This window comes from Cnephaeus nilssonii, assembly GCF_951640355.1.
Source record: "Cnephaeus nilssonii genome assembly, chromosome: 13".
NCBI lineage: Eukaryota > Metazoa > Chordata > Mammalia > Chiroptera > Vespertilionidae > Cnephaeus > Cnephaeus nilssonii.
The window spans coordinates 79,273,919-79,295,300 of record NC_137084.1 but is presented as its reverse complement, the minus strand read 5'-3'; positions in this window follow the sequence as shown (position 1 = coordinate 79,295,300).

Below are 21,382 nucleotides of genomic sequence, written 5' to 3'. Positions count from 1 at the left end.
CATCCCCCTGCTTTGTGCCTCTCGCTCCAGTGACCGGACTGCTTACACTCTCAGCAAATGCACTCCCACGAGCTCTAGGCCTTCGAGACTGTGTTCATGTTGCCCCCTCTCCCCTTCTCCATTCATCTAATTCCACCTCAGGCTTTAGGACTCCGCCCGGTTAGCATCTCCACAGACCTTCAGCTCTCCCCGCCACAGGACTCCCAGCCACAGGACTCCCAGCCACAGGATTCCCCGCCACAGGACTCCCAGCCACAGGACTCCCAGCCACAGGACTCCCAGCCCCCAGGGGCTGGTTAGGAGCTGATGGCTTGGCCGCATCTCTACTACTGCACTAAGCACATTACAATCTGAGGAGTTTTAGGCTCCTCTGACCCAATAGACAGTCAATAACTTGGGAATAGAGACTGTGTATATCTCTTTCCTCTTTATATCTTCAACCCTTGGCAGATATTTTGAGTGAGTGAATGAATAAGTGGGTGGATGATGTGTATGCCTGTCAGAAATTGTGCCATAGGCAGAGAGGGAAGAAGGAGCACGTGTCAATACATAGACATTGTTGAGGCTGTTGGGCTCCCTGAATCTTGAGTTTGTAGCCTGGAAAGAACAAAGAAGAGACAATGTAATTTTTTTCCTAGTTTTATCAAGATATAATTGACATATTACATAGTATTAGCCCAAGGTGTACAACATAATGATTTGATATATGTATATAATGCAAAATAGTTTCCATGATAAGTTCAGTGAACATACATCATCCCATATGGGTACAATTCTTCATGCACTCACCCATCGATGTCACGGGTTGTTTCCATGTTTTGGCGATCATAAATAGTGCTGCAGTGAACATGGGTGCAGATATTTCCTTGAGATAATGATTTTATTTCTTTCAGATATATACCCAGAAGTGGAATTGCCAGATCAGAAACCTCCATACCATTTTTCATAGTGACTGAAAATTTACGTTCCCACCAAGATGCACAAGGTCCCCTGTTCGCCACATCCATGTTAACACGTGTTATCTCTTGAAAATCGTGTTCTGTGGTGATCCTGGGACCTGAGGCTTCTGGCCATCTGAACATTAACAGCTGCTCGCCTGTGCTCGGTGCCGGCCGGGCCAGGCGGACAGGCCCCTGTCTGCGGTGCTGCAGGAGCCCAGCCCGGGGGCAGGCAGGGGGGCCCGAGGGGGCCACGCAGGTTCTAGGACTAATTCTGTCACGTGCCCTCTGGCAACTCCCTGACCTCTCTGAGCCTCATTTACCTCATGTCAAAGTAGAGTAATAAAACAATTCAAATAACTCAGAGCGGTTTTGCGGACTGAGCTGATGAGTGTGAAGTAGGTAGGATAGTACTCAGCAAATATTCAACAAATGACAAATGTTATCGTGAATAGTAGTGTGACATCAATTTTTAAAATCACCAGCTCTCCGCCAGGCAGCTGTCTGCCCTGATTAGACCAGGGTTTCTCAATCTCCACGCTATCGCCATTTTAGGCCACATAATTCTCTGTCTTGTGGGGGTGGGGGCTGTCTTGTACGTGATAAGATGTTTAGTAGCCTTTACCCCCTAGATATCAGCAGCATGCCCTGCCCCCATTCAGATATGGCCACAAAATATCTCCAGACATTTCCAATATCCCGGAGGGGAGGCGGGGGGAGACAGCATAACCACCTGCACTGGGGAAGCAGTGCCTTAAAGAGGGAGGGCACTTCTGTAGCTGTGGCTTTCTCATCTGTGAAATGGGGAGAATTTTCCTGACTGACAGTGGCAAGTGTTACTTGAATGGGGTGTGATAATGAATATGATATTGTTTTGAAAACTTCAAAGTGCTTTTCAAGTATAAAGTAATTGTTTTGACAGATTTCACCAACTTGACTACTTAACAGAAAAGCTAGCCTCAGACTCTTGCCCCTCCCTCAGATGGCCCAAGGACCTGGGACACTCAGCCCGGGCCAGTCCTTCCCCTGCACAGTGAGACCTGGAATGTGAGGTCACTCCGCCAGCCTGGCTATGGTGGTGGCTGCCACGGGGGTCACCATTAATGGCTATTAACTGTGCAAGTGCCAGGTGTTAACAAGGAAGGACATGTTAACACAAGACCTGTGTGTCCATTGATCATGCTAGTCTGAACTCCTAGGGAGAGAAACGGGCTGGGGATCCAGATTGCGAAATCATCAGCACAGAAGTGGGAGTTGCAACAATAGGAATCAGGTGTGCGAATAAGCCCACGTGTCCTCCCATCCCAATACCTGTGACCAGTCCCGTGGGCCTGGGATCCCAGTGGTGCCTGCACGGGCTGCAAGTGGCTTTCTGGAATTCTCCCCCCAGCTCAGGCGGCGGTGGCCCTGGTATATTTCGAGGCCCCGGCGCTTCTCGCTGCTGCTGCAGGCAGCTTGTCCATCCGACACTACCGTTGCTGCTGGTAACGTTTGCTTTGGCAGTGAGAGAAAGTAATTATTTTAACCTCAACTTAGTTAACATCACATTCCAGGGACCACAGCAACTAAAATGTCATGGGGCAGCAGCGACCTTCTAAGGTCCTGCCCGGTCCTGCTGCCGCAATGGCACTGGTGAGCTCCGTACCAGCCAGGGTCTGGTGGGGAGAGGAGGCACCAAGTGTTTGGTGCAAATACGCAGTGAACTTTGCCTTTCCCCTCCCCTTTTCTCGAAGCTTATCTACAAGGGGATATTGTAGGACAGAGACACTTAGACAAGGACCCCTGAGTGATGAGGGTCACATCCTAAACCATCTGCAGGGCTCCTGCCCTACTGTGGTCTCTCCTGGTTTATTCTCGGATGCGATCTTCATTCCCAGTGCGTCACCAGCAGGAGTAACTACCGGCTGCTCCAGGCGCCCGGGAGGTCGAGGCCAAGCCCAGAGCACCCACCTCAGGCGGCCCCTCTCCCTCCCTCTGCTCAGTGTCTTTTCCTTCAGGCCGACTTGCCCAAGGCCGTTCTGTGCACGTGAGACTGTCCCAGCTTCCAGTCGGAGAGAGCATGGGGTCTCTCTCCCGCCCTTCTCAGAAGACCCTCTGGAGAGTCTGCACATGCTGTCTGGGAGGGGGGGGGGGGGGGCAGCCGGCTTCTTTCAAGCCACAGAAAAACTATTTTTCGTTTCATATTTGGAAAATGAAGAGGAACCGTGCAAATAATTCCACCTGCAATACAATTCTGCTCCCTGTGACTTTCTTGATTAGTAGAGTGGAAGGGGCTCACACAGCTTTTAGACTCCCCTCGTGTGAGGCCGTATGGCGATCAGCGTGGTGATGTCTCTCTTCGTTTCCAGAGATGGCGTGGCTGGCGCTGAAGGCAGGGCTTCGGGCCGGTCAGACGACCTCTTTGGGCCTCAGTTCCCCCCGCCTGTGAAGTAAGGAGTACAACCCCAAGGCTGCTGCTAAGGGGCAACAGAAGGAAGGTGGCCTAATTAGACAAAAACCAGCGAAATATCTGCCATAACACCTGGCCAGCTGGTCTGTACAAGCATCCGCGGGGTCTCTGGGCGCAGATGCAAAGACAGAAAAATGCAGGACAGGGAATTGGTAACAGCTCCAGGTAACGCCGCGTGCTCATCACATAAGCCTTCAGCCAGCGCGGAAGCGCGTCCACCGCCCAACACCAGCGGGACCCTGGGATGCGGGAGCGGCTCCCACGGTCCCACCGGCAGCGGAGGTGCAGAGGGGCCCTGCTCCGCGCAGCAGCATCCATTAGAAAACAAAAAGGTACAGCGAGTGCCACTGAGCCCCTCCGTTAATTGCTAAGTAAGGGGAAAAAAGGAGGAGAATAAAGTGCTTTTACCTGCTCGGCTGGATAATTAAAAGCTGCCTGAAGCACTGCTAACCTTTTTCATTACGGCAGTGTTCATTATAAAGCCAGAAAGAATTAACTACACTGCATTATCAGATATCGAAAAATATTAATAGCAGAAGTGAGAAAGGGAAAGGAGGAATTTTGGGCGAGTTAATTAAACCGCACGTCCTCCATGACTTATTAAGTGACTGGCCGAGCTTCCTGGAGCTCGGTGAGGCCCAGCGACGGCGCGACGCGCCCTGGCCCTCAGGAAATGAGTTTCCAGGCTGCGGAACAGTCGTTCCTCTTCTCCTATTGAAGAGTTTTTCTTTCGTTCATTCTTTCTTTCCAAATATTGCCAAGCGAGTAAAGGCCCGGCTAGGGACCACCCTGGAGCCAATGTAAGCGAGAGCTGATTGAGAGCTCTAAAGGTCACTTCTGCGGGGCTGCTGCGGGAGCCAAATCCTCTAACCAAAGCCTGTGAATGAGTTCAAGATGGGCCACTTCGCCCGTCCAATTCCCTCTGGCCAGGCCTGGTGCCGCAGCCTGGCATAGGGCACGGCGTTGGGGTGTGCCTCCGGGGCCCCGAGAGCTGTTTGGAATGAGCGTGCTATGGACACCTCATCTACAAAAATTAGAGCAGCCACTAGCTGGCCGGAGCTTACCGCGCTCAGGGCCCTGCTGCAGCGGGAAGGCTGCTGAGCAGGGACCATTGTACTTGCAAATCTTTGGGGTTGAGATGACATCCTCTGCGGTGCTCCTACGTGCTTCGTACAAAGAGGCACACTCGGAGCACGGGCCTGCGTGGCGCTCCTTGCATGAGCTCAACTGACTTGACAGGATGAGGGTAAAGATAGTAGCACAGGGGAAGCATCGTCCAGGGCAGAGGGAACAGGGAGGGAGGGGATGAAGGCATTTTCATTTAGCAAAAAGCAAAACTGATGATGAAGAGAATGTGGTATTGATTTCTTTTCCTCCCTGCTGGCACCGGAACGTTAAGTGGAGTCAGGAGCAACCGAGACTCCAGCTGGACGGGCTGAGCTGCTGCCTCCGCGCGTTATCGGAGTCAGGTTTGCATGATGGCTGGTGACACACAGAGGCCTCTCCGAAGGCAGAGTGAGGGTATCGTCTTTCCCACACGCCACAAGACAACCAGACCACGTTCTGGAGTGCTCCTACCTGCCCTTGCCGCGGGTGACTTCCCTGAGCCATACCCTGACCCCAGTGACAGCGACTCGGGAACTCAGTCAGTGGTGCCCCTTGCCCGGGAAGGAAATGGGTATGAGTGATGGGCGGTTTACCAAGCTACAGCCTACCTGGAGTTAATGGGGACAGGACGGCTTTGGCTCGTATGTAAAAAAATGTCAAAATGGTTAAAGGGCCGGGATGTGAGTTGGGCAAAATGAATGACATCATTGAAATGGGCCCAAAGGTTGTGTCTCCCCCTCACCATTATCAAGAGCTGTGGTTCCCAGATAGCTTCTTGCATTTTGCGCCCCCCCTTCCCGCCCACCGCACTGTTCTATGCTGCAGTCGGTGGGAGCTCACGGCATCACCGCCTTCTCTCTGCTAAGTGAGCTGTGCATGTAAAGCACTGGGAAGACAATGCACCAAGCCACGGAAAAACCATTTTTTGTTTCATATTTGCAAAATGAAGAGGAATCATGCAAATAATTCCACCTGCAATAAAATTCTGCTTCCTGTGACTTGATTGATTAGCAGACATGGAAGGGGCTCACACAGTTGCCTATTTACCTTTAAATAGTATCATGCCTAGAGTAAGCACACTCACCACGTGTTTGTGGGGTCAAGTTGCTTGGCACTTAGTGAGCACTCGGTACATGCCATTGATTCTTCAGCATCCTGTATCACTTTATCTGGAACTTTTCATGAGCTTTCAATATCTTGAGATGCCCTGAAAGGAGTAATCTACAGATAACACAGAGGAGCAGATGAACATTGAATTTAAATAATTCTTATAGATGGATTGCCATATTGAATAACACCAGCATTTCCCCCATTTTTAGCAAAGTTACTAAGTCCCTGCTTTTTAATCCATTCTTTAGGGGGGAAGGGTAGTAAGAATCGTCCTGCAAGTGCTTTCCAGATTGGAAACCAGGGTTGAAATGGGCCACCAACCACCTCCAGCATTTGAGCCTCCCTGTGGGGGCTCTGACCGCTCTACCTCTCTCAGGAACATAAAGGACGGGCTCCTTTGCTCAACTGTCAAGAGGAATACCTAGGCGTATGACCCTGTAAGAAACCTCTTGGGAGCTTGGTGTTTGGGATCTGGAAGAGAAGTAGAAAAGAGGTTGCCCGTGGGCCTTTTGTATAATAAGAAGACTTCCAAATGTATCATGCGTGTCTTCACCACTTAGCCTGGCTCCGTTCCCACACTTATCCCGCTCTGTGTTCTTCTTTCAAGGACAGCCTTCCAGGTTCCAGCACACGGTTCACAGCCTCAAGAAGTCTTCTTCGAGTGGGCCAGTCCTGGTTGACTTTCTCCTTTTACCTTCCGCAGTGTTGTCTGAACTTCCTGTTTTAACAACCCTGGATTTCTGAGGTCTGTTGGTCTCTTCATGCTAGAGTATTTGAGAGCATCATGATCGAAACCTCTCTGCTGTTCCATTGGGCTCCAGAATGGTCGATTGAAAGTGCCCCTTTGGTTGGGCCCACCAAACCTCATTGCCCTTTGTTTATGTCTCTATTCCAGTAAGCACGTTATAATGTTTGACTGAGCTGTTCATACTGTTGGCCATTCTATTTGTGAGCACTCAGAGGGAAGCCATCATTTATTTATCTTTATATAGTTATCATGTCTGGAGCAAGCATACTCAATACGTGTTTGTTGGGTCAAGTTGAATTGAATTGAATTGCACAGGACCTAGCTTGGGGCACACCGAACATTGGCTGCTAGATCTTAATTAACCTCCACAGCCTCGCAGGCCACTCAGCCCCTTCACATCATGTCCATGTTCTGACTGTTTACTAAAGAAGGGCATGGTTTTCTGGGCTCGGTAAGCTTGCTCATGCTGGCCCTTCTTGGCCACCTGCCAAACAGCCAGCCCCTAAGTGGCCAACACCCTCCACTCCCCCTTCTACCTCTGTAACTTACCTCTGTGCCCTAGAAAACTGCGTAACTATTTAGGAAGAAACTACAGATGGGATTCCAGGTGTCCCGTGTAAGGGAGTTTTCTTCAAATGCCCTCCAGTCCATGTGAAACATGGAAATAATCTAGTTATGTCTCCTCTGAGCACAGTAGATACTGCACACTTCGCACACAGTAGGTACTGCACACTTCGCACACAGTAGGTACTGCACACTTCGCGCACAGTAGGTACTGCACACATCGCGTGTGGTTTTGGACAAGCATAAGCACTTTGGCCTCACATCTCTTTCCATGAGGTCAAACCAGGTCATCTTCAACATCCCTTCTAGCTCTGAAAGTATGTGCCTCCCACGCCGGCGGAAGACCCACTGATAAGCTAACGTAGCCATCTCTAACGCCCTTCTCTCTTGCCCTCTTTGCTACTGATAATGAAAAATAAAATCAAAAGACATAGTTACTTTCTCAGGTCCCCAAACAATGCAAATAGCCATATGAACAATTCTGGACAGGGGCTTCTGGGAAATTGTCTTTTTTCTTTCCAAGATGAAATGGAAAGATACTTCTTACGAGGTTCCTTCTTTTTTCTTCCTATTTCAGTTGTTAGCCATTGTATGAAATAAGGGGATGAGCATGCAGACAAAAAGCCAACATACCACGGATCCTGTGGCCCACCTCCTTGGTGACAATGCAGTGCTGTGGGGCCATCCCAGTAAAAGAATTAGCAATGCCTTCATGAGTTTAAACTGCTGCTGGGCAGGAATTCTGTTAAAACCTTCCTAAAAAGCATTTTGCTGAAAGCATCCCTGGCACACACCTTTCTAATTGCTAGTCAAGTGAGTTCATCAGATAAATCGCTCCGTTCCCCTGGGTCCCCTCCATGAGCATAACCCCAACTTGATCAAACTCACAGCGGCACATGCACAATTTGTAGAGTGCTTTATATTGCACAGGTTTCCATGCACACGATCACATTTGATCCTTCTATCAATCCTCCGAGGTATGTTCTACACGCCCACCCCATTTTATACATGAAGAAACTTAAAGCAAGTTGCCCTGTCTCACTGACTCCACATGCAATGCATGCACACAGCTCAGCAAAGAGAGCAGCGGGCCTTCCCTGCAGCATCCTGGGGCGCAGGAGAGAGAGAGAGTCTTCAGACCCTTGGAGGAAACTCCCGGACCATAGGCCTCGGGAAGGAGGACCATGTCAGAAAAGGGGCGTCTCCTGCCCCTTGGAGATCCGCACCCCGTGGTGGGGAGGGTGCAAAGACCACCCCAGCCAGGGCCCAGAGCACAGGTTGCTAATAGGTGACCCGGTGCTGGACAAAAGCGAGCTGCCAGCCGGCTTACCTCCCACAACCTGCGCCTTGGCTGCCATGACTTCCAGCTAAACCGGGCCTTGTGAACACGTTGTTTCTTTTCATTCATAAATAACCGCCCGAAACAATTACACTTCAGTAAACTACCTTATTTTTCTCTTTCCCTCAGAAAGGTACAACACAGTTAGAAGCAAAGATGCGTAAATCAACTGGAGGGCGTCTGGGCAGATGTTCCTAAGTGCGAGCTGCCTGATGGAAAGGGTGTTGAGGGGAAGGGCAGGCTTGTAGCTCTACCCCAGGCCCGCCTGCAAAGCCAGAGACACACAGTTCTCAGGGTGCCTGCCCCACAGACCTATTCCACCTCTATCTCCCGGCTCCTTCTGAGTTGCGTGCACATGCCCATCACTTTTTAAAACCAATATAGTACATGAAAAGGTCACGGTAATTTAAAAGCAGTCCCAAGTTTGAGTCTGAACTCTGCCATTTATTAACTGGCTGCTATTTGGCCATTCTGTGTTATTCATCTATTGTAGAACAAAAATACTCCAACCCTTAGTGGATTAAAGCCATACACACTTATTATCTTACAGTTTCTGTGGGTCTGAAATCTAGAGGCAGCTTAGCTGGGCCCTGCTCGGGGCCTCCCAGGCTGCGCTCAGGTGTCAGCTGGGGCTGCGGACCTCAAGGCTCCACCGCGGGACTTACTGGTACTGTTGACGGCCTGCGGGTCCCCCGGGCTGTTGACTGGAGGCCTCCCTCAGTTCCTGGCCACGGGGACCTTACCACAGGCAGCTCCCTGCATGGCAGCCGGCTTCCAACAGAGTGAGCGCAAGAGAGCGCCATGGAAGCCATGGTCTTTTTACAACCGCATCTCAGAGGTGACACACACCTTTCTAACAGGCTCGCCACATTCTGTTTGTGGGAAGCGAGTCACCTGGTCCAGCCCGCACTCCAAGGGCGGGATCACACAAGAGCATGAGGACCAGGGAGCAGGGACCATGGAGACGTTACAGCAGCTACCTACCCCCCTTCTGTCTTCTGAGCCTCGGATCCTCACCTGTAGGTGAGCATCATTATAACTCCTACCTCCAGGGCTGGAGACAGAGGCATGCGGGACAGTGTGCCGGTTCCTGCCTCGGAGGATGCTGGGCGCACACTCGGGGAGTGGGGAGCGTATAAGGTAATCGTTCCCCCCCCGCCTTCTGCCTGCTGTGTCCCACCAGGAGCTTAGAGGTTTATATGCAAAAAGGGCTACAAAGCTAGTCTCCGCTTCCCAGAATGAGGTAAGGGGGATAGGCAAACAATTCGAACAGTCTCAGAAAACAAAAACGATCGCCTGGGCAGCATTTGGGTTCTCTGGACTGAGTCGGAGGTGGCCTTCCCCACACAGAAGGTTGGAGGGGCTGAGACCTCGAAGCCTGGTGATCAAGGACCAGGCCACGAACAAGCAGCCTCATGACCAGGACCCCCGATTCCCTAGCACAGCCTCCCCCCCACCCGCACCCCACAGTGGCTCCCTCAGCCCGAGAGCAGCCCCCCAAGGGCTCCACACAGAGGAGGTCTCTTCCCCGAGGTCAGTGGACTGTGAAGCAGCTCTGAGCATTGATCACGTTCCCTTCCCTGCGCTAATTCTCACCAGTTCATTAAAGCTTGACCCTCTGGGCTTCTCCGGCTACTGTGGATGTCCAGCCAGAGAGACTGTTATATTTTAAAGGCTGTTAAACTGTCTAGTGATATTTTAGCCTCTTTTTTTATATTTGATAGCAAATCATCAATCACTTGTATAAACTTCCAAGTAAAAACTAGGGGGTGAGGAACAGAGAATTATATAAAGTTATAGTGGAATGAAGCAGTTAAGTTTCTATTGGCCGAGGTGAGGCAGGGCGAGGTGAGATGATGGTCAGTTATCTCTTTCCACTCACTGATGATCGCCAGCACCATTGAGACTGTCAGTGCCTGACTCGGGACAAGCAGAATGGGCGTCACCATGGCCAGAGAACTGGGAATAGGGCTGCCTTGGGGCTCCTCCAGTCCACACCTGGGTTCACTGGCAGGCGCACCAGCTCAGCCCGACCTTGTCCTGAGAGACCCCTTGTCTTCCGAGCACGGCGCTGCTAGCCCTTCCCCTCATTATGCTCAGCCACAGCAGCTGCCCCAGCACCAACGTATCCAAAGGCGGCCTCATTATTCTCTCTCCTTAGCTGAGCTAATGGCACCATCATTCACCCAAATTATTAACTAGAAACTTCATGGTTGTCCCAACACCTCCCTCTTCCTCGCCTCCCGGGACCAGTGAATTCATCTCTGAGTCTGTTCCACTGTCTAACAAGTATTTGTCAAACCCACCCACTCCTCAACATCCTCTCTGCTGCCACTGCCGTCCAGGCCCTCATTACTGTTTCTCTAATATTTAGGAGAGGCCTCTTCACTAGTCTGCATGGTTTGAGTGCTTCCTCACGCACATACACACACTCACACACTCACACACACTCTCACACACATACACACTACCTCACACACACTCACACACACTCTCACATACATACACACTACCTCACACACACACAGACTCTCACACTCACACACAGACTCTCACACACTCTCACACACACCCACACTCTCTCATATACACTATCTTACACACAATCTCACACTCACACACACATACATTCACATACACTCATTCACACACACTCACACACTATCTCACACACCCACACTCTCGCATATATACTATCTTACACACAATATCACACACACATACATTCACATACACTCATTCACACACTCTCATACACACTATCTCACACACTCACACTCTCACACTTACACACATACACATATTCTCATTAACACTATCTCACACACACTCACACACTCACACTCTCTTATACACACTATCTTATAGATACTCATACTCCCACACATAATCACACTGTCATACATACTATCTCTCACACACTTGTACTCTCTCACACACACACTCACACACACACTCTCACACATTCACACGCATTCACACTATCTCATACATATTATCTCTCACACATTTGTACTCACACACACACACTCTCTCACACACACACTCACACTCTCACACACACTCTCACACATTCACACTCTCTCATACATACTATCGCTCACACACTTGCACTCTCATACACACACTCTCACACACACACACTCACACTCTCACACACACTCTCACACATCACACTCTCTCATACATACTATCTCTCACACACTTGCACTCACACACACACTCACTCACACTCTCACACACACAGTTCTCTGTGCTCCTGCGTTTGTTTTTTGAGGCACGGTTATGATTACACCTCTCCTGTTTCTACTCGAGGAGCTCCCTCCTGCTTTGGGAAGAAGCTGGGACCCCACAGCTGGTCTTTCCCACAGCCCCACCACCTGCCTGCCATCACCAGCAGGACCTGGCTGCTTTTCACAAGCTCTTTCTTATGTCTATGTATTTGTCCGTGTTTGTTCCTTTAACAGAGTTACCTTTCCCTTCTATTATGACTGGCCAACTTCTCCAACCTTTTAGACTCAGGTGAAAAGTCACCTTTTCCACAAAGATTTCCCTGGCACCCTCAGCAGTTAGCCAACCTCTCCTCTGTGCTGTCCCAGAACCACTGTGATTCTTTACAAGCTCCCCCCCACCCCCGCACCCCTCTCAACTGGACGACAGGGTCCTTGAGTAAAGAGCATGGCTTGCTCTCTAGCAGATAGCACCATCCTGGGCTCAAGGGCACATGGAACGTTTATTGACCAATAAATTGCCATGGGCTGGGGGCTAAGACAAACCTAGATTAAAACCTTGCTCTTTTTTTTATCTGCTCTGTGACCTCAACAAGAGTTTTTGTCTCTGAGCTTCATTCTTCATCTGTAAAATAAAAATTATTACTACAACCCTATGATAATACGATGAAGATGACAAATGAGACTTGGAAAATGATTAATTATTGGGAGAGTAAAGGAAGAGAAGAGGTTTGGGATGAAGCTGAAAGATTCCAGTAATGACGGGTGAATGAAGCTACCATAACTGAGAGGGAATGGTAGAAAAGGAGCAGTGTAGCATACACTCGACACAGAGTAGGCATTCAACTTCTCCCTTCCTGTGGAAGTCTAACCACTGGCGACAGGAGGAAATAGCGAGTGTGTCCCTCAAATGCTCACCATCTCATTTCCTTCAGTTACCACCTATTTTCTTTGAATGGCCTGGATGGATGCTAAGGCATGAGGTTGGGGGCAAAACCTCTCTCTTGGATATCAGTGTCCCTGACAGACTCTAAAGCAAACACACTGAGAGCTCAGAATTTGCTTGTTTGGTGCCACATCATGGGCAAACACAGCTGGACAGGCAGGCAGGGAGTGCGAGCCCTGGCATGCCAACCTGGGCCAACATGGCACCAGGGGGCCCTGCCCATGATGGGAGGACTGGGAGGCAGGCTGCTGAGTGACAGTGGAGCCCCTGTTTCTGACCCTGATGCAGTTGGCCTTCCCCCTGGGCTGGGAGTGCTGCCTGAGGAATAGCATGGGGGAGAGCAGGAAGGACCGGCTAGGAAAGCAGAGATCTGAGTGGAATGGCCCCAGGAGCCGGCAATGGTGTTCAGAGTTCTAGAGAGGGGGGAAAAGAGGAAAAGGGACATAGCCCAGCTACCCCAGACATAGGAAGGAAGCAGGAAGACCAGATAAACCCAAGAGCAGAGAGACTCACTAGTAACATAAAATGTATGGCAAAGACACAATCCAAATGCAGAAATGGGTGGGCTGGAATGGGGTAGGGGATCTCACCCATGGTTGGTGCTAGCACCAAGGTGCCAAGTCTTCACAGTAGCCTTTCTCCGCACCTCAGTCCACCTGCCCGAACAGTAATGATTCCGTCAGTGGCTGCACAGGACAATGGTGTCACCTCCTACCGCTGGGCAGGCCCCACCCCACACAAACATCACAGTAAGTGGGGTTAGGGGGGCATGTCAGTCCCCACACAGACCTATTGCCCACACACAATGGGCATGAGAGGCTGCTGATCCTGCTGCATCACAGCATGGCATAGCAGCTGGGTGTCCTTGTACCTGGCGTCACTGCCCAGGCACATCCTGGTTTACTCCCAGGTAAGCAGGAAAACCCCCGGGTTACAAGATAGCATATAGTTCATCTCTTTTTACAGACAAAACGACGTTTCTGGAAAGATTAAATGGCTGCTCAAGCTAATCCGACCGGTCTGTGGTGGAGAAAGAATTGTAATTCATTCCTCTAACAGCCAATAGAAGGTTCTCTCCACTCTACCAAATAGCCAACCTCATGTTACCGGACACTGGAATTTAACTTTTGGGGGGAAACTACCTTTTTGTTTGGAAAAATCAGTAGAAGAAACAGTTACCAATGCAACCCTAGAGCAAGCACACACAAAACTCCCGAGGAAGATGTGGAGTGAGTAGGCCCCCCATGTTGCTGCTTCAAATACAGCCCTTCAAGTGTTCTATTTACATTGCACACTTAGAGTTATTTATCCGAACCATTTCCCTATGTATTTGATTGGAAATTTCTTCTTTTTCTAAGTCTAAATTTCAGGAGAGATATGCCTAAAAACATGCTGTGTGGAAGAAGAGAAGCAACTGGACAGGAATCTATCCAGTAAAGGGCTCTAGAGGTGGGTTCATGCCCGTGGAGCCTAAGGATAGCCAAATGCTGGGAGCAAAGGCTTATTAACAGTCATAGTCTAACCTCAGTTGAGCTGGCAAGAATTAGGAAGACTAATCCCCATGTTTAAGAAGGAGGAGCCAAAGGAAGAACGGGTATCCCTCTCCCTGGAGCCAGCTTCGGGGTCATCTTTGGCAGCAGCTTCCAGCTAAAAACATCAGGACCAGACAGGCAACAATCTCTGTGAAATCATCAGCAACAGGGACAGCAGGAGGGCAGGAAGATTAGTGGACCAAAGAGACCAGAGAAGAACCTGAAGTTCTTATTCCAGAAGAGAAATCCTGGGGGTGGGCACTTTGATGGGGCCAATCTGGAGCAATTAGGCTAGTGGGAAGTTTTACCAGGTATTAACTTTGCACTCGCTTGCTTTTTTCTCGATTCCTTTATTCTAATGCTAACCGTGTCGAGTCACACTGGACATCCGAGTGCAAAAGGTTAAAATTCTCTTGGTTAGCAATACACTCTAGCTAGGTTAAGATAAATTTATTTAAAAAGCAGGAGAAACGATTTTTTGGAAGGATAGTTGAAACATCTCATTGAACAGAAGGAAGAAATTAGAAAATTAAAAGCTGAGGGAAAAGGATTCTCAACATGAGAGTTGATGGAACCTCTATATAAGTTGCAGACACTAATGTGGCTTGTCTCTGATTTCCAATCGGCTTCTCTTTTTTCAAAAAATGCAATTCAAAAAAGAAATAGTCAGAATGCCTTGAGGGACAATAGAGACTCCTTTGCGTCATTATAGGAAGGACATTTTCTTACTCTTCCCACACTGTTCAGGTCCATAAAGTAAGAACTACTTCCTGCACAGAAATTACCTCTGCTGTCGTCACCATTACTCTTGCCCTCTCTCATTTCTCTGCTAGAGGACAGTATTAATTTTCTATTGTTGCATAACAAATCATCAGAAACTTAGTGACCTAAAACAATGGGCATTTGTTATTTCACAAATTTCTGTTTGTCAGGAGACACAGCTTAAATAATCCTCTGCTCGTGGTCTCATAGGGCAGTAATCAAGGTGTTGGCTGGGCTGAGTTCTCATCTGGGAGCTCACCTGGGGATTAATCTGCCTCCTAGCTTATTCAGGTTGAACTCAAGTCCTTGGCTGTAGGACTGAGGACCTGACTTTTTGCTGATGTCACCTGGAGGCTTTCCACATTCCAGGGACGCCACCCTCCTTTCTTGCCATGTGGGCTTCTTTCAACATGGTGGCTTACTCCAGCCAGCCAGCAAGGGAAATCTCTCAGAGGACAGCCCCATCCCTTCTTTAAGAGCCTTTATCTGATGAAGTCAGGTCCACCTTGGGTAATCTCCCTTTTGATTCACTTCAAATCCACTGATTCCTAACTTTAATTACATCTACAAAATCCCTTCACCTTTGTCATAGTCTATTGTCTGGAATAGAACAGGTCCTACTCACTTTTTGAAAAATATATATTTTTATTGATTTCAGAGAGGAAAGGAGAGGAAGAGAGAGATAGAAACATCAATGATGGGAGTGATTCATTGATCGGCTGCCTCCTGCATGCCCCCTACTGGGGATCGAACCCACAACCCAGGCATGTGCCCTTGACAGGAATCAAACCTGGGACCCTTTAGTCTGCAGGCCGACGCTCTTTCCACTGAGCAAAACCAGCCAGGCAGGCCCTACTCACTCTTCAGGGGAGGCGATTACACAGAGCATGAACCTGAAGGGATAGAAGCATGCCCCCCCCCCCCCCCCCCGGTGTATATTTGCCACAGGGCCTTAACAGCAATGCACTGTGGAGCTGGTACAGCTTTGATCCACTCCGTGACATGTACACGCTCACTCACTCGCACGACTTCTCACTCTTTCTCATGGCTGCATACAGACCACAAGGATGTTTTTCTTCTCCGTGCAGTAAGCTCAGCAGGGCAGGCCAGCATTCGCTCAACTTCTCTGCTATGACCGAGTAGGAAATTTCAATTCGGGAGGGAAGGAAGGAAAGCCCATGTCCCAAACCTCATGAGGCCTCAGGCAAAGCTTATTTCCTATACAACTTTACTACCCACAAGATCGATATATGATCCCTGTCTGATTCCTGTTTATTTGCTAATGGATTCAGAACTCAGACTGGAGAATTCTGATCGATTACAGCCTCAGTCACTTGGTGTTCTGAGGACTAGTTTCAAAGGAGTAAGATCCATCCCAGCCAGGCCCCTGGGAGGCACCTCCGCGCCCTCACCATCTGGGTGAGCGGGACTGAGAAGGGCTTTGGTGCTGCGGGCTCCTGAGGCCGGGACACTTTAATGTTCAGGAGAAGAAACTACAAAGGACGTCACTTGCCTTGGAGGCTGGGAGGGTGCTTCAGAGCCACCTCCCCTACACCTCGGTGTGGAAAGGTGTAGCTTTTACGGCAAACCAGAGTGTTTGTTCATTACAAAGCCTTTTACTCCGTATCCTGTCAACTGCAAGCTCCCTCCACCGTGACCAAAGCGAGGACCAGGACGTGTGTGGCCGTAAACATGCCTTGCACCCACCAGCACACCTGCTTTTATTCGCCCCTGTCTTCATCCGCTTCAGTCTTTCCTGGGGCAGAAATCTCAGCGTCTCACACACGTCCCACGAGTGAAAAGCAGGTCGATTCCGAGTGGGGCGGTCCAGCCTCGAGCTGGCATGTGCTCCACCATTGCCCCGACCACATGGGGGAAGAGGTGGGCCCCCAGGAGTCCTTACTTACAGTGTCCAGAAGAAGACCCAAGGCAGGAGAGGGTCAGTCACTGCCTCAGAACTACACAGGAGTCAGCAGCCAAACAGAGTTCTATCCTCTTCACACCACACTGCTCCCTAACACAGAGCTGAAGAGAATTAACCCCTCGCAGGGCCAGAGTCTCCTGGGAAAGGGGCTGCTGATGTAAACAAGGAACCCAGGGGCTCTCGGGGGTTGGTTCTGGGGCACCTCAGTTAAGATGGTTAATGACCACAGCAACATGATTTATTACTGACCACTCAAAAGGCACATGGACCCCCCCCAACCATCTCCCTTCATTTGCATAGGTAATGTCTGTCACTAACAGCTCACACCCTCAGTCAGGTCCCATGACCAGGAAGGCAGACTCAGAGGACTGGAGGGGAAAAGTCTCTTATATTTCAAAGAAAACCCATCAGGACCCTTATTCCAGGACCAGGAAGGGGCCACTGTGACCCAGACACAGGGGAGGGTTCTAAAATGGGGGCGAGGGTCCCCAGCCTTTCTTAGTGGCAAAGTGCAACCCTAAAATAACATCACTACATGTCATGAAAGGCGTGGATGTGCTATACCCTTGATGTGCCACAAGAAAAACGGCCGTCGCTTCCCCACACCCAGACCCCAGTCTGATCCTGAGCAAGGCATCAGGCAAATCACATTTGAAGGTCATTTGACAAAATGTCTGAGCAGCCCTCCTCATAACTGTCAAAGTCATAATAAATACAGTAAGTTTGAGGGAGCCACAGCCAAGCGGAGCCTGAAGAGACATCACGGCTACCTGTAGTGTAACCCGGAGGGACCCTGGCACAGAAGGACATTAGGTGAAAGAAGGAAATCAAAATAAGCCATGGACTTAATAATAATCATTCATCAACACTGGTCCATTAGTTGTAACAAATGTACCATACTAATGTAAGAGCCTAATGACAGAACAACTAGGTGTGGGTTATATGGGAACTCTCTGGACCATATTTTTCTGTAAATTTAAAATTGTCCTAAAATAGATTACCTTTTTAAAGCTCATATATGGATGTGCCACATTTCAATTTATGCCCTGTTATTATTCAAACTATCAGTGTTGGTCCTCAATGCCCCTGTAAAGTGTGGTGACTCAGCACCTTGACCCTTGCTTCACACATGAGATTGAAAGACATTAAGTGACTTGCCCAAGATCACGTAGAGATCAAGTCTAAGAGGTGAGTTTCAATCTCAGGTGTTTTGACTCAGAGGCTCTTGTCTTCGTTAAAGTGAATGTTATCATCACAGAGAGAACAGGGATAAAGAAAAAAGATTCTCTGGCTAATAGCCAGACCATTGGCAGCAGGGGGCTGTGGAAGGCACAGATAAGAGGTCAAGGTCAAGGTCAGCCATGGGTAATGATCATCCTTATGAGTCTTCTTGGTCTCATATTACCTCAAGTCTTAGAGTAAGAAAGCAATAAAGATTCCCCTTTCTCATTCTCATTCATTCCCCAATCTCCTCACTTCTTAGACGTGGAAACACAACCCAGAATCGTTGTGAAGTATTTCTGCCCACCTATAAAAGCAAAGGGACGAAGGTCTTTCTTCTTTCTCTCCTTACACCCTCATAGAATGTCAGCACCAGCCCGGCCTAGACAAAGTGCCTAGAACTATACAAACTGAGTCAACGGGCAACAAGGACTCTACATCCAGCTCTGTTTCTGCCTCTTGTGTTGTCTTCCAGCTCCTGATGCTGTCAAGCTCACCTGGAAGCAAAGAGCGGAGAGGAGGAAGAGCTTTCTGTAACTCAGTGAGCAAGTTCAGGGCTGGGGAGAGACATATGTGATCAGGACCTGCTATTGTCCGTCGAAGAAAAGAAAGAGGGAAAAGAGACACATTTTGCACGGGGAGAGTGCACTGATGTGCTCTTGATTTTAATCCAAACCAGTTGCTGGCCTTGACACGGGTGATTTTAGTCTCCCTGGGACCCGGCTTCCTCTTCTGGAAAATGAGAGATTTGGACCAGGCAGGCCGTAAACCCCCTCTGCACGCGGTGTTCTGGACCTAGTTACGATCAATGAAAGCAGAGTCTGGCTTTCTCATCAACTGGAAGAGAGGCCAATGGAAGTTCAGTCAAAGGACAATTTAGAAATTGAATCAGAAACTCACACTGCGCCTGTGTTGGTGACTAGAGAAGTCCCTGGACACTTCACAAGGAGAGAATATTCAGATGCTCATTTAACTCACCGACAATTATTCTGCATTGGTTTTCTCACGCTACACCACACAGTGGGCTAGACAAAAAGGAGATTAGGGACACCAAAAACATATAATTGGTTTTTTAAGATTTTACAAGCTTCTACTAGCTCAGTCCACATGATCCAATCCAACAACTAAAAACATACTTCTGCTTACCTGCTGCATCCGTATGTACACACCCTACACTGTGGGTGCTCACGTGAGTGCATGTACGTGCATAGTTGTGTGCACATTCCACCTGCCCTCACCCACTGTTATCTCCACCTGCCTTATCAGGAATGACCTCCTGGGGGAGGGGGGATGATGAGAAGATAACCTCTGGGAAGCACTAAGACCCAGTAGGGCTGTGGGACATCTGCATCTCAGATGGAGTCTTCATTAGATCTCAGCATCAGGAAGCACAGGGCCAATGGGGTGTCCTCCCCAAGCTCCCCCTGCTTTGCTCTGTGCCCTCCCTGTCATGCCTTCCTGCCTCATTTCTACCTCACCCCTGCCTGCAATTTCCTCCCCTCTAGCCACACACTGCCTTGTCCTCGCCTCTCCTAAGGGCAGCAAATTACTCCTATCATTTTTAAAAATGTAATCAACTGCATTTGATCCAGCAGTGCCATTGTGAGGATGAGTTTAAAAAAAAAACAGGTTAAAAAAGGTGGATAAAATATAAATTAAAAAAGAAGAATGGGTCTGGTTACAATCAATAACCCCAGAATTATTGACTCCTCTTCCCATTACACTGTGATGCCTCTGTAATCTTGCTGGCAGATTCTATGAAGGACGCATCTGTGCAAGATGAGATGTCCATTGTCAAAAGTTATAATTCTTTCCAACACGACTCCCAGAGCAGCGGCCAGGCAGTTTCTGCAGAGTGGCCTGGTGTCTGCGAGCCGCATGACATCACTCTCCAAACCCATTTGGTGTCTGCCCGAGGCCATCTCTGTCCTTAGCAAGTTGGCAGGAGGAAAGGGAGCTGCACTTGGCCCTGCCTGGTGTCCTGGGTTCAGGCATTTCGGGCCTTCTTTTGCCCTTTCACACGCCTCCTGGAGAGGCGCACCGCTCCGCCCTCGTGGAGCGAAGGCCCATGAGCAACAAACGGAGGGTTCACTTGGAAGGAAAGCAGAAGCTGGCCTCAGTTTTCTGTACGCATTCTCCCTCCGGGATGGCTGCTCACAGGAATGTTTTGGAGGAGTTGGTTTCCACAGGTTTCCCCAAGAAAGGCCTGGCAGGTAATAAGCTCACATCAGCTGGAATAGCAACCTGTCTGGACAAGGCCCCCAGACCTGCAAGGAGTGGAGCAGTCTCCAGCTGGAGCCACTGGCCTCAGCCTGCAGCCAGCTCAGGGCTCCTCGGAAGCCACTGTGTAATGCCAGGACAGGGTGCGGCCAAATGTGAAGGCCACTGGCCTGAAATCTCGTGACCTTGACAAACCCCCCTCTCCCTGAGCCTCACCTCCCTCATCTGCAGAGTGAGGTCTGATGGGACAGCCTCGAAGGGCCCTTCCAGATCTCTCACCCTGGGTCGGCGACCTGTGACCTCCATCACTTCTCAGCCTGCCCTGCCCTTGCTGGGCGAGGCCCCATCCCCAGTCCCAGGAGGAGCCCTTGTCTCGCCAAAGGGTGTTTGGGAGTCTCTCTGCCAAAGAAGGAAAACCAGAGACTCTGTGGGCCCTGCCACTGGGAACAATGTCCAAACCACAAGCAAAGCTCGCTGGTTTGATTGTGAAGATTTACAGCCAGGAGAGCATTTCCTGGGCAGTGCTGCCTGCCGCCTTTATCAGCAGCCATTACACAGCGGTGGTACCGGGGCAGGCAGCAGGTGAGAGCCGGACGGTGAGCTGCTGCATCACCTGGCCGGCACACACCGTCTTTGGTGATAAACATTGATGCTCATTAAGACGGAGGCAGAACCCAGTCCTGGGATTCTCGGCTTCTGGCCTCGAGGGCGGCCCTTATTTATCAGCTGTCCCCTAAGGGAATGCGGGCTGTTCCCCTCGCTCCCTCAACCAGTGGGCCCTAAGCAAGCTCGCACCTGACAAGCCAATTTGAAAATGAATTTGGTACATTTTTTGAGTTGATTATTTTTTCTGAAAATTAATGCCCACTCTGGACCGGCTGACAGCTCTCAGGGTGAGAGAACTCTGTCCCAGCGCCCCTCCCTCCCCAGGCCCAGCCCAGGGTATTTCATCCTGATGACAGAAAGCCAGTGCGCAGAGCCTGAGCCTGGAGAAGTGGGCGTTGTGAAGGCCAGGGACCAGCATCTGACACCTGCCACCAGTCATCAGGAGGAGGTGCTGGGAGTGCTGGGAGTTTAGGGAGAGAGCCCGGGCCGGGAGGGCCGGGTAGGGGCTTTCTACCCCCATTTGCCTCTCAGTCTCCCTGAACCGGCTTTCACTGTTTCCTCTTGACTCCATCAGATCAAGATGGCGCCGTGGCAGGTTTCATGGGAAGGTGCTTGTTGGAGGGATGTGATGGGAGGGGCACCCTCTCCCTAGCCCCCCGCCACCCACTCCAGCTGTGCTTCAGGGA